The 14,186-nt window shown below is 39.3% G+C and overlaps 1 protein-coding gene across 12 annotated transcripts in view; it reads right to left on the bottom strand.

The window, feature by feature from the left end:
* LOC128686219 (protein DOP1A) overlaps positions 1-14,186 on the bottom strand; it is a 234,706-nt gene that overhangs the window by 181,222 nt on the left and 39,298 nt on the right. The gene's annotated exons all lie outside the window — the stretch shown is intronic.

The following is a 14,186-nucleotide window of genomic DNA, read 5'->3' as shown; positions in this document are numbered from 1 at the left end:
TAAATTCTTGGACACTGGTGCGTGACTCCAGATTTGGGCCTTGGACCCTGAAAGGGCTAAGAATGTAACCCGAATCTTGACAAAATAGAAGATCTAAGGAAGACAGCCCTGCTAACCCAAACACTGCCTCCGCTGCCAGACAATCACTTAACCCAAGCTCAGGGAAATCAAGCCTTCTCCTCCATAGCTACACGGTATCTACTTTAGTGATACTATGAAAGGATATCGCAGAAGAAACAACAGCAGTAAGAAAAAATAACACCAAGGACCCTAGAACTCAACTTGTCTACCCAGCAGGACGCCGGTGTATCATCAACCCCCCTCACCACCAACACCACCACCCAGGGAACAACAACAAACATGGCTGATTTCCCCTCCAACTCCACTCCCTTCAGAGGATTCACCCATGATAACTCAGGTATGATTATTCCTGACACTATCAGGGACTACATCGTCGCTCTAGAAAGTGAAATAAAAGACATTAAAGCAAAGCTTGTGCGACGAGAATCCAAGATAACCAACCTCGAGAACAAGATCTAAAACCTTGAAGAGAAGATTACATCGGGAAGTGCTGACACAGAAAATACTCTGAAAACAGCTATAGCCAGTCACACTGAGCAAATAACAACCCTAAATATGAATGTTGAAGAAGCAATCAAGGACTGGAATCAGAACATGCACAATCGACTGAATGAATACCTTGATTTCCAAAACGGCAAAACTGAACAAGGTAAGTTGTCTGATGCAGTTATAATAAACAGCCCACACATTCCTAGTGACATAATCCAAGAACAGTGCAAAGAAACTGCTATCAGGATAATACAGGACCACGTAAAAGTTATCGTCCAAAACAATGAAATCAAAGAAACACGTTTGCTAGGAAAACAAGGTAGAAAACACAGTATTATGATCAGACTTCATTCATATGATAAAAGAAAGGACTTAATTAAATCAGGAATTACAATGAAAAATGGAGTGTTCATCAATGAGTGTCTAACGAGAAAACGTCAAAACCTTCTTTTCAGGTTGAGAAAATTTAAACAGGAAAACAAAATACATCAGTTTTTCACTCGAGATGGGAAAATACCAGTTGAAGTTTTTTTAAACTTCAACTGGACAACAATACACCATCTCAAATGAACATGATTTCTCTACCTTCCTTAGAAAAGCTGACATTTCTGTAACAGATTAGATAAGTGTCCTTAACACATATATACGTGTGGTGCATATAGTGTACGTTACTATTGCACTATTGTGCATTATTATTTTTTCTTTTACTAGCTAGTACCAGCTACCTCAAATACTTTTTACTTTTTAATTGCTATTAATTTCTCTTACTCCAAATTAATGTTATTCATGGTTGCTACCTGTCCATTTAATACTGTTTACCACTACTTTTCTTAGTCCCTTTTATATTGCGTGTGTAATTAGTGTATATTCCAATACATTGTGTGAGTCCCCAAAACTACCTTTTGCTAGCAAGTACCAACTACCCAATATTTTTTTTTTACTTTTTATAGTGCAATTAATTGCTCAACTTATTATACATTACAAATCAGATCTTACTCCCAAATCAATATTATATCATAGTGACTATCTGTCCATTGAACTTTGTATACCATTACTTAATTTTGTCCCTTGTATATTTTCTCCTTTATTTTAGCTTTATACAACTACCTTAATTCATATACTCACAATTGTTAAAATAATCAAGGTGCTATTCTCAGGTGATAAAGTGTAATAAGTTCACTATTTTGCCATTGTATTCCCAAGCTCATTTATTTCATTACCACTTTATTTGTTCACCACAACTTATATCAGTCCCTTTTATATGTTTTCCTTTATTCTAACTTTAGAGAACTAAGTTTGCCTGAAATGCCTAGCCTTGCTAGGTGTTCTAGTGGCCCCCTCTGTAATTAGTATTTTATTACATGTAAACCACACAACCAAAATCTGTAAACCTTGCATTGTAATCCTTATAGAGAATAAACTTTGATTGATTTTGATTGAACTACCTACAATTATATTCCCAAGCTCCTTTATTTGATCATCACTTTACTTGTTCACCGCAAATTATTTTAGTCCCTTTTATATTGTCTCCTTTATTTTAGCTTTAAAGAACTACCTTAACTCATATTTTTACTTCTGTTAAAATAATTCAGGTGCTATTTTTTAGCTTTAGAATATTTATTTTGTCTTATACTTAATTCTAACTATAGATTCACTATAAATCTTATGATTACAAGCACTGATCCTGATACCAACCTCTTATTGAATGACTTAACCCTTTGACTGTCGCAGCCGTATATATATGTCTTATTAGGTACCATGTTTGACGTATATAAAAAGGTGAGTGATACGTTGAGGTATATGTGGAGTCAAAAAACGTTATCTATGGAGGCAAAGAAGGGAATGTATGAAAGTATAGTAGTACCAACACTCTTATATGGATGTGAAGCTTGGGTGGTAAATGCAGCAGCGAGGAGACGGTTGGAGGCAGTGGAGATGTCCTGTCTAAGGGCAATGTGTGGTGTAAATATTATGCAGAAAATTCGGAGTGTGGAAATTAGGAGAAGGTGTGGAGTTAATAAAAGCATTAGTCAGAGGGCAGAAGAGGGGTTGTTGAGGTGGTTTGGTCATTTAGAGAGAATGGATCAAAGTAGAATGACATGGAAAGCATATAAATCTATAGGGGAAGGAAGGAGGGGTAGTGGTCGTCCTCGAAAGGGTTGGAAAGAGGGGGTAAAGGAGGTTTTGTGGGCTAGGGGCTTGGATTTCCAGCAAGCATGCATGAGCGTGTTAGATAGGAGTAAATGGAGGCGAATGATACTTGGGACCTGACGATCTGTTGGAGTGTGAGCAGGGTAATATTTAGTGAAGGGATTCAGGGAAACCGGTTATGTTCATATAGTCGGACTTGAGTCCTGGAAATGGGAAGTACAGTGGACCCCCGCATACCGTCGGCATCACATAACGTTTAATCCGCATACCACTCGCTTTTATCACAAAAATTTTGCCTCGCATACCGCTCAAAAACCCGCTCACCGCTGTTCGTCCGAGACGCGTCCAATGTGCGCCCTTAGCCAGCCTCACATGTGCCGCCGGTGGCATTGTTTACCAGCCAGCCTCCGTGGTAACATCCAAGCATACAATCGGAACATTTCGTATTATTACAGTGTTTTTGGTGATTTTATCTGCAAAATAAGTGACCATGGGCCCCAAGAAAGCTTCTAGTGCCAACCCTACAGCAATAAGGGTGAGAATTACTATAGAGATGAAGAAAAAGATCATTGATAAGTATGAAAGTGGAGTGCGTGTCTCCGAGCTGGCCAGGTTGTATAATAAACCCCGATCAACCATCGCTACTATTGGTGGTACAGCTGCTGCTGCTGCTGTACCACCGTCAGCTGCTGCTGCTGCTGCTGCACTGTCAGCTGCTGCTGTAGCACCATCAGCTGCTGCTGCTGTTGTACCACCGTCAGCTGCTGCTGCTGCTGTTGCTGCTGCTGTAGTACCGTCTGCTGCTGCTGTAGTACCGTCTGCTGCTGCTGTAGCATCGTCTGCTGCTGCTGTAGCACTGTCAGCTGCTGCTGCTGCTGTACCACCGTCAGCTGCTGCTGTAGTACCGTCTGCTGCTGCTGTAGCATCGTCTGCTGCTGCTGTAGCACTGTCAGCTGCTGCTGCTGCTGCTGCTGCTGTAGCACTGTCAGCTGCTGCTGTAGCACCGTTGTTGGTGTGGCTTATTGAGAATACCAAGAAACAATTAACCCCAGAGGATTTGCCACCCAGGATAACCCAAAAAAGTCAGTGTCATCGAAGACTGTCTAACTTATTTCCATTGGGGTCCTAAATCTTGTCTCCCAGGATGCAACCCACACCAGTCGACTAACACCCAGGTGAACAGGGAAAAATGCCTGGAACTAGTGCTCATATTGGTGAATTTAAAGCCAGCAATGGTTGGTTTGAGAGATTTAAGAATCGTAGTGGCATACACAGTGTGATAAGGCCTGTTCTGGAAGAAAATGCCAAACAGAACCTACAGTACTCAGGAGAAAAAGGCACTCCCAGGACACAGTGTCTCATCAGTCATTGCTGCATCTTCAATAAAGGTAAGTGTCATTTATTCTTCATTTAGTAGAGTAGTACATGCACAATATATATTGTGCATGTACTACTCTACTATTGTGCATGTATCCTTCTCTTTGTGTGTAGGAAAATGTATATTTCATGTGGTAAAAATTTTTTTTTCATACTTTTGGGTGTCTTGCATGGATTAATTTGATTTCCATTATTTCTTATGGGGAAAATTCATTCGCATACCGATCATTTCGCATAACAATGAGCCCTCTTGCACGGATTAAAGTCGCTATGCGGGGGTCCACTGTACAATGCCTGCACTTTAAAGGAGGGGTTTGGGATATTGGCAGTTTGGAGGGATATGTTGTGCATCTTTATACGTATATGCTTCTAAGCTGTTGTATTCTGAGCACCTCTGCAAAAGCAGTGATAATGTGTGAGTGTGGTGAAAGTGTTGAATGATGATGAAAGTATTTTCTTTTTGGGGATTTTCTTTCTTTTTTGAGTCACCCTGCCTCGGTGGGAGACGGCCGACTTGTTGACAAAAAAAAAAAAAAAAATCTAGCGGCTTCAAATCAAGCAGGAGAAAGCTGGTAGGCCCACATGTGAGAGAATGGGTCTGTGTGGTCAGTGTGCACCATATAAAAAAAAATCCTGGAGCATGCAGTGCATAATGAGAAAAAAAAACTCCAACCGTTTTTTTTAATTAAAATGCCGATTTTGTGGTCCATTTTCGTATAGTATTTATGGTTGTATTCTCGATTTCTTGGTCTCATTTGATAGAATGGAAAATATATTATAGAGGTGATTTTGATTGATTTTGCTAGAAAAAGAACCTGGAAATGGAGCCCAAATTACGGGAAATGTTTGATTTTTGCCGATGTTCAAAAGTAAACAAATGATGTCATTGTCCAATAAATGTCCAAATAGCCATTCTAATATGCAGTCATGAATGGGTTGATGTTATTTATATAATTATTACAGTATTGCAGTAGTCTGCATAACAGTAAATCTTCTATTTTTTGTTTGAATAAAAATTCAAAATAGAAAGCAAGAGTAATATCAGAGGGGCCTGGAGACATGACTGATGAACAAAGAAAATGTTATTTTAGAGCCAGGAATGTCTGCATTGTTCATTCTGGTCCTTATTTTGAAATTGTCATATTTTTTAATTTTCGTGAAATTGGCCAAATTGCAAATTTCTGACCACGTTATTGGGTAGTTGAAATCGGTAAATGGGCAGTTTCTTGTACTCAATAGATAGAAAAAATGGAGTTCTGAAGAAATAGCTATGAGTTTGGTTGACTGGAATAATGGAATTAGCCGAAAATAGGGCTCAAAGTGGGCGAAATCGCCGATTTGTAAATATCGCCGAGGTCGCTAACTTCGCGAGAGAGTAATTCTGTCAGTTTTCCACCAAATTTTGTTTTTTTGGTGTCTTTACAATCAGGAAAAGATTCTTTATCATTTCATAAGAAAAAATAATTTTTTTTTTTAAATTTTGCGACACCAGGAGACACCTCAGGATTGGGGGTTGCGACAGTCAAAGGGTTAAATGAATCAAACCGTAACTGTAATTACTACACAGCAGAACAATCAAAGGCACTTCTCAGAGCCAACAACAACATAACTGTCTTTAACTACAATATCAGATCTTTAAGCAAACATTACAATGACCTCATAGCATTATTAAATTTCCTGCTTGCCAGTATGTCCATCATTACTCTCACTGAAACCTGGCTAAAGCCTGATACCACAGATGTCTATGCCATTCCTGGTTACACAGCCATACACAACTGTAGGCCAGATCAACAAGGGGGTGGCACAGCTGTATACTACTCAGACCAACTAGAATGTATCACTAATACTTGCACAAGGGATGAACATGGGGAATATATAATACTAAATTCAAATCCAAATACCTACAAAAACTTCTCACAGTGATAAACATCTACAGAGTACCACAATCAAACATTAGCAGTTTTAGTGAAAACCTAGGAAGTATGATAACTGATGCATGCATGAATAAAGATCACTTACTACTCTCGGGTGACTTCAGTATAAATCTCCTGCAAGACCAGGACTCACACGTTACTGAATTCACAAACACTATGAGTAACTGCTTGTTGCTACCAACAGTAACAAAACCTACAAGAATTACAGAGACTAGTGTTTCCCTACTAGACCACATCTGGACCAACACCATATCCCCTTTAAAATCAGGCATAATCACAGATAATACCACAGACCACTACCCTACCTTCCTCATAACTAATCTAGGCAAATTACCCCAAGACACTACTAAAGTCACTTTCAGACTTCACAATGAGGCAGCCATTAATAACCTCACAACAGCAGTGACAAATATTGACTGGCACACTGAGCTAGAACTCTATACAGATATTGATGAAAGTATTAATAATTTTCTAAAAAAGACCCAACACCTCTATAATAAGCACTGCCCTAAAAAAACTAAACAGATGACAGCTAAGAGACTGAACAGTCCCTGGCTAACACCCAGCATCCTCAAATCCATAAATACAAAGCACCTTTACAAAAAACAGTACAGAATGGGTCACATAACCAGAAACCAAACAAAACGTTACTCGTCAATCCTAACCAGCCTGATAAGAAGGGCAAAAAAATTGTATTATGAGAACAGATTATCCAACTTAAAAGGTGATATAAAAAAGACCTGGAAAACTCTATCAGAAATTCTAAGAACAAAAACGATATCACGAAACAGTGCAATTGAACTAACAAAGCCAGATGAACCCCAACTCCCACTAACTGAAACAGCAAACAGACTCAATGATTTCTTCTCCACCATAGGAAAAACTTTGCCAATAAAATCCCAAGCTCAAATACCCCACCCAATGACTACCTCACTGGCAACTACCCGAACACACTGTTCCTAGCTCTGACTAACCCAACAGAAGTCTCCATTATTATCAACACACTAAAAAACAAGACAGGAGATTTAAATACCTTACCACTCTTTATATACAAAAAAGTGCCGCAAGTGCTGTCACCAATCATTGCAACACTCTTTAACAAATCCATCGAATCCTCTACCTTCCCTACAGTTCTCAAAATAGCGAGGGTCACCCCGATCCATAAAGGAGACCAGATAGACTTGAATAGCTATAGGCCAATATCCAACTTACACCCTCTCTCTAAAATCTTCGAAAAATTAATTCATAAGCGAATCTATTCCTATCTCATCTCCCACAACATACTCAACCCCTGTCAATTTGGGTTCAGGACTAATAAAAATACAAATGATGCTATTATACACATGCTAGAACAAATATACACTGCACTAGAGAAAAAAGAAGTCCCATTGGGAATCTTTTAATTTACGTAAAGCTTTTGATACAGTTGACCATGACTTGCTCCACATAAAATTGTTGCACTATGGTATAAGAGGGCACTCCCTCAACTACCTAAAGTCATACCTCAGCAACAGAAGCCAACATGTGTACACAAATGGAGCAAACTCTTCCGCAAAGCCAATTACAGTTAGTGTCCCACAGGGAAGTGTCCTTGGCCCTCTTCTCTTTCTCCTATACATAAATGACCTACCAAATGCATTGCAACTACTCAAACCCACACTATTTGCAGAAGACACTACATACATCTTGTCTCACCCGAGCCCAGTCATGATAGCCAATACTGTGAATATCGAATTACAGAAAATATCTACCTGGATGAGGACTAACAAACTTACTCTCAACATTGACAAAACCTACTTCTTTCAGTTTGGTAACAGAGCTACAGATGTCCCTCTTAACATAATGATAAATGGATCACCTATCACAAAACTCACAGAGGGAAAATTCTTAGGAATCCACCTTGATAATAGACTCAAATTTCAAACACATATACAACAAATTTCTAAGAAAATTTCCAAGACCGTAGGCATACTATCGAAGATACGGTACTATATTCCACAGTCAGCCCTCCTGGCCCTATATCACTCACTTATTTACCCCTATCTCACCTATGGAATTTGTGCATGGGGCTCAACAACAATAAACCATCTCGGACCGTTAATTACCCAACAAAAGGCTGTAGTCAGAATGATAACAAACTCCCACTACAGGCAGCACACTCCACCAATATTCAAAACTCTAAACCTACTCACCATACAAAACATCCATACCTATTATTGTACCTACTACATACATAGAACACTTAACTTGGATATAAACCCTCCCCTCAAACGTCTCCTTACCAACCTCAACAGAACACATGACCATAACACAAGGCACAGATCACTCTTCGATATTCCTCATGTCCATCTCACACTATGCAAAAACTCAATGCACATAAAAGGCCCAAAAATCTGGAATTCACTACCTGTGAATATAAAAGAAACACTGTCTGTTTATAAATTCAAGTCTCTTCTTAAAAATCACTTACTCACCCACAAACAAATAAATACTGAATAATTGTATCTCATAAATGTTTAACCTGTGACCCAATCAAACTTTGTTATTTTTAATTACATTATCTAACAGAATACTCCATTCTACTGAATGCACAGCAACACAGTAAATGACCATATGACCTGTCTTTGAAATACTCATTTGTGCTTAATTGTTAACTGTTTACAACAATGTTTACCACTGAATATATCATTGCTTAGTTAATCTTAAGTTAATTTTAAGCCTGCCGATAATGCTCTGCATACAAGGGGCTTTGGCATGTTACACTTAACTACTGTATTTCCTTGTACTTCAATGTACAAATCATGTTCAAATTAATAAATAAAAGAAATAAATAAATCCTTCATAAATCCATCCACCGGCACGGCAACTCCCAAGTGTCTGAAAATGTTCACTTCTTCCATACTCCTCCTCTGAATAAACTTACTTACTTACTGATAATATAATACAGCATCTCCTCACTTAGCGACGGAGTTCCGCTCCTGAGACCTCATCGGTAAACAAATTTGTCACTAGGCAAGGAGCATACTATAATGGTAGTAGGTTTGTGTCAACCATCTTTGATATTGTTTTAATGACACCTTTGCACCATTTATAACATTTCTGGTATATTTTTAAATGCTTATGCAGTAGTGTAATTTTTAATATTATTTTATTATCACACTGGCCGATTCCCACCAAGGCAGGGTGGCCCGAAAAAGAAAAACTTTCACCATCATTCACTCCATCACTGTCTTGCCAGAAGGGTGCTTTACACTACAGTTTTTAAACTGCAACATTAACACCCCTCCTTCAGAGTGCAGGCACTGTACTTCCCATCTCCAGGACTCAAGTCCGGCCTGCCGGTTTCCCTGAACCCCTTCATAAATGTTACTTTGCTCACACTCCAACAGCACGTCAAGTATTAAAAACCATTTGTCTCCATTCACTCCTATCAAACACGCTCATGCATACCTGCTGGAAGTCCAAGCCCCTCGCACACAAAACCTCCTTTACCCCCTCTCCCCAACCTTTCCTAGGCCGACCCCTACCCCGCCTTCCTTCCACTACAGACTGATACACTCTTGAAGTCATTCTGTTTCGCTCCATTCTCTCTACATGTCCGAACCACCTCAACAACCCTTCCTCAGCCCTCTGGACAACAGTTTTGGTAATCCTGCACCTCCTCCTAACTTCCAAACTACGAATTCTCTGCATTATATTCACACCACACATTGCCCTCAGACATGACATCTCCACTGCCTCCAGCCTTCTCCTCGCTGCAACATTCATCACCCATGCTTCACACCCATATAAGAGCGTTGGTAAAACTATACTCTCATACATTCCCCTCTTTGCCTCCAAGGACAAAGTTCTTTGTCTCCACAGACTCCTAAGTGCACCACTCACTCTTTTTCCCTCATCAATTCTATGATTCACCTTATCTTTCATAGACCCATCCGCTAACACGTCCACTCCCAAATATCTGAATACATTCACCTCCTCCATACTCTCTCCCTCCAATCTGATATTCAATCTTTCATCACCTAATCTTTTTGTTATCCTCATAACCTTACTCTTTCCTGTATTCACCTTTAATTTTCTTCTTTTGCACACCCTACCAAATTCATCCACCAATCTCTGCAACTTCTCTTCAGAATCTCCCAAGAGCACAGTGTCATCAGCAAAGAGCAGCTGTGACAACTCCCACTTTGTGTGTGATTCTTTATCTTTTAACTCCACGCCTCTTGCCAAGACCCTCGCATTTACTTCTCTTACAACCCCATCTATAAATATATTAAACAACCACGGTGACATTACACATCCTTGTCTAAGGCCTACTTTTACTGGGAAATAATTTCCCTCTTTCCTACATACTCTAACTTGAGCCTCACTATCCTCGTAAAAACTCTTCACTGCTTTCAGTAACCTACCTCCTACACCATACACTTGCAACATCTGCCACACTGCCCCCCTATCCACCCTGTCATATGCCTTTTCCAAATCCATAAATGCCACAAAGACCTCTTTAGCTTTATCTAAATACTGTTCACTTATATGTTTCACTGTAAACACCTGGTCCACACACCCCCTACCTTTCCTAAAGCCTCCTTGTTCATCTGCTATCCTATTCTCCGTCTTACTCTTAATTCTTTCAATAATAACTCTACCATACACTTTACCAGGTATACTCAGCAGACTTATCCCCCTATAATTTTTGCACTCTCTTTTATCCCCTTTGCCTTTATACAAAGGAACTATGCATGCTCTCTGCCAATCCCTAGGTACCTTACCCTCTTCCATACATTTATTAAATAACTGCACCAACCACTCCAAAACTATATCCCCACCTGCTTTTAACATTTCTATCTTTATCCCATCAATCCCGGCTGCCTTACCCCCTTTCATTTTACCTACTGCCTCACGAACTTCCCCCACACTCACAACTGGCTCTTCCTCACTCCAAGATGTTATTCCTCCTTGTCCTATACACGAAATCACAGCTTCCCTATCTTCATCAACATTTAACAATTCCTCAAAATATTCCCTCCATCTTCCCAATACCTCTAACTCTCCATTTAATAACTCGCCTCTCCTATTTTTAACTGACAAATCCATTTGTTCTCTAGGCTTTCTTAACTTGTTAATCTCACTCCAAAACTGTATATGTATATTGCAATAAATGTATATTGCAATAAATAGAACAAACAAAATCAGCTCTAATATACATTATTCAGGTATGTATACTGGTTCGAGAGCCCGTCGTAAATCTGAGTCGTCGGTAAACAAGTACGTCGGAAAGTGAGGAGAGGCTGTATGCAATAATTACTCAGAGGTGCAACATATGTTGTATATTACGTTAATATAGATATTTCCATTAACCCGTAAACGGTCCAAACGTATATATATGTTCTCTCCCACAGCGCCCCAACTTTTTTGAGAAAAAAAAAAAAAAGTTTTTTTTAATAGAAAAAAGAGCAGGGTAATATTTAGTGAAGGGATTCAGGGAAACCGGTTATTTTCATATAGTCGGACTTGAGTCCTGGAAATGGGAAGTACAATGCCTGCACTTTAAAGGAGGGGTTTGGGATATTGGCAGTTTGGAGGGATATGTTGTGTATCTCTATACGTATATGCTTCTAAACTGTTATATTCTGAGCACCTCTGCAAAAGCAGTGATAATGTGTGAGTGTGGTGAAAGTGTTGAATGATGATGAAAGTATTTTCTTTTTGGGGATTTTCTTTCTTTTTTTTGGGTCACCCTGCCTCGGTGGGAGACGACCGACTTGTTGAAAAAAAAAAAAAAAAAAAAAGAGCATATGGTACCCAGGCATCCCCAATTATTTTAATATGGTGCACAGTGAGTGCGCACACCCATTCTCTTATGTCTAGGCGACTCAGGCTTATTGTGGCAATGCTGAATATGACAAATAATACGTATATATATGTTTGGGGCACTAGCGGTAAAAACGTATATATACGTTTGGACCGTTTATGGGTTAATCCAGCTATGATATTTTTTTCAAAATTACGTAATAAGCACACTACATAACATATAAACATGAAAAATACATCCCACGGTAAAATAAATTAACATGAATACAGTGGACCCTCGACCAGCGATGGCATCGATTAACGATAAATCTGACTAGCGATACATTTTAACGCAAAAATTTTGCCTCGATTAGCGCTAAAAAACTCGACCAACACTATTCGTTCAGTCTGAGACGCGTCCACTTCTGGCCAGTGTTTAGAAGCCAGCCAGCCACCGCGGTCGCTTCCAAGCATACAATCGGAACATTTCATATTATCACAGCCTTTTTAGTGATTGCACCTGCAAAATAAGTCACCATGGGCCCCAAGAAAGCTTCTAGTGCCAACCCTACAGCAAAAAGGGTGAGAATTACTATGGATATGAAGAAAGAGATCATTGCTAAGTATGAAAGTGGAGTGCATGTCTCCGAGCTGGCCAGGCTGTACACAAAACCCCAATCAACCATCGCTACTATTGTGGCCAAGAAAACGGCAATCAAGGAAGCTGTTCTTGCCAAAGGTGCAACTATGTTTTTGAAACTGAGATCGCAAGTGATAGAAGATGTTGAGAGACTGTTATTGGTATGGATAAACGAAAAACAGATAGCAGGAGATAGCATCTCTCAAGCGATCATATGTGAAAAGGCTAGGAAGTTGCATGACGATTTAATTAGAAAAACGCCAGCAACTAGTGGTGATGTGAGTGAATTTAAGGCCAGCAAAGGTTGGTTTGAGAGATTTAAGAATCGTAGTGGCATACATAGTATGATAAGGCATGGTGAGGCTGCCAGTTTGGACCAAAAAGCAGCTGAAAAATATGTGCAGGAATTCAAGGAGTACATAGTGAAGGACTGAAACCTGAAAAAGTGTTTAATGGTGACACTGACAATGTTGTGAAACACTTCAGGAATGTCATAAAGGAACGGGAGGTACAGGCCTCTATGGGCAGATATGTTGTGCGACAGAGGTCCAGTGACTCTCAAGCTGGTCCTAGTGGCATTAAAAGAACAAGGGAAGTAACCCCGAAAAAGGACTTGCCACCTCAAGTCCTAATGGAAGGGGATTCCCCTTCTAAACACTAAGACCATCAGCACACTCCCCTCTTCCCATCCCATCAATCATCACCAGATTTTCAATAAAGGTAAGTGTCATGTAACTGTGCATGTCTTCTTCAGTTTGTGTGTATTAAAATTAATATTTCATGTGTTAATAAAAAATTTTTTCAATACTTTTGGGTGTCTTGCACGGATTAATTTGATTTCCATTATTTCTTATGGGGAAAATTAACTTGACTAACGATTATTCTGACTAACGATGAGCTCTCAGGAACGGATTAATAGCGTTAGTCGAGGGTCCACTGTACAAGTTATATCAAGACACATTGAGGGTAAATTTCTAAGTTTTTTTCTTGATTGTAATCTTAAATTTCATTCCCACATCCAACATATATCCAAGAAAATTTCCAAATCAGTAGGCATCTTGCCCAAGATACGATACTATGTACCACAAACAACACTCCTTACCTTATACCATTCTTTAATAGGTATATCCTTACCTTGCCTATAGTATTTGTGCCTGGGGATTAACCACAGTCAACCACCTTAAACCTTTAATAACCCAACAAAATCTGCTGTGCAGATGATTACCAGCTCCTGTGCTAGACAGCACAACCCACCACTTTTCAAAAGCCTGAACTTGCTAAATATACAAGACATACACTCATATTATTGTGTCTACTACATATATAGAACATTAAATTCCACTATAAACTCTCCACTTAAACTACTCCTTGACAGTTACAACAGAACGCAGTCACTCTTCAACATCCCTCGTGTCAGTCTTACACTATGCAAAAGTGCTATGAACATTTAGGGCCCGAAGATCTGTAACTCCCTACCTACTGGAACCGGTAAAGGATCCCCTGACTACTTATATAATTAGGATTTTGCTAAACAATCATTTTATCTCTCAATACTAACCAAATCAACCAAAACAACTTCCAATTAGTTATATTATGCGACCTTTAGACTTTTAAACATCTGCCAGTCCATGAAATATTACTGCCTGAACCATTAATTGTAATATTGCTTTTATTATGTGCAACTTCAAGATTAATATTCTTATAAACCTCCACCCTGACTACCT

This window comes from Cherax quadricarinatus, chromosome 9 (genome assembly GCF_038502225.1).
Source record: "Cherax quadricarinatus isolate ZL_2023a chromosome 9, ASM3850222v1, whole genome shotgun sequence".
In the NCBI taxonomy this organism is placed as follows: Eukaryota; Metazoa; Arthropoda; class Malacostraca; order Decapoda; family Parastacidae; genus Cherax; species Cherax quadricarinatus.
This window is presented reverse-complemented; position numbering and strand designations above follow the sequence as displayed.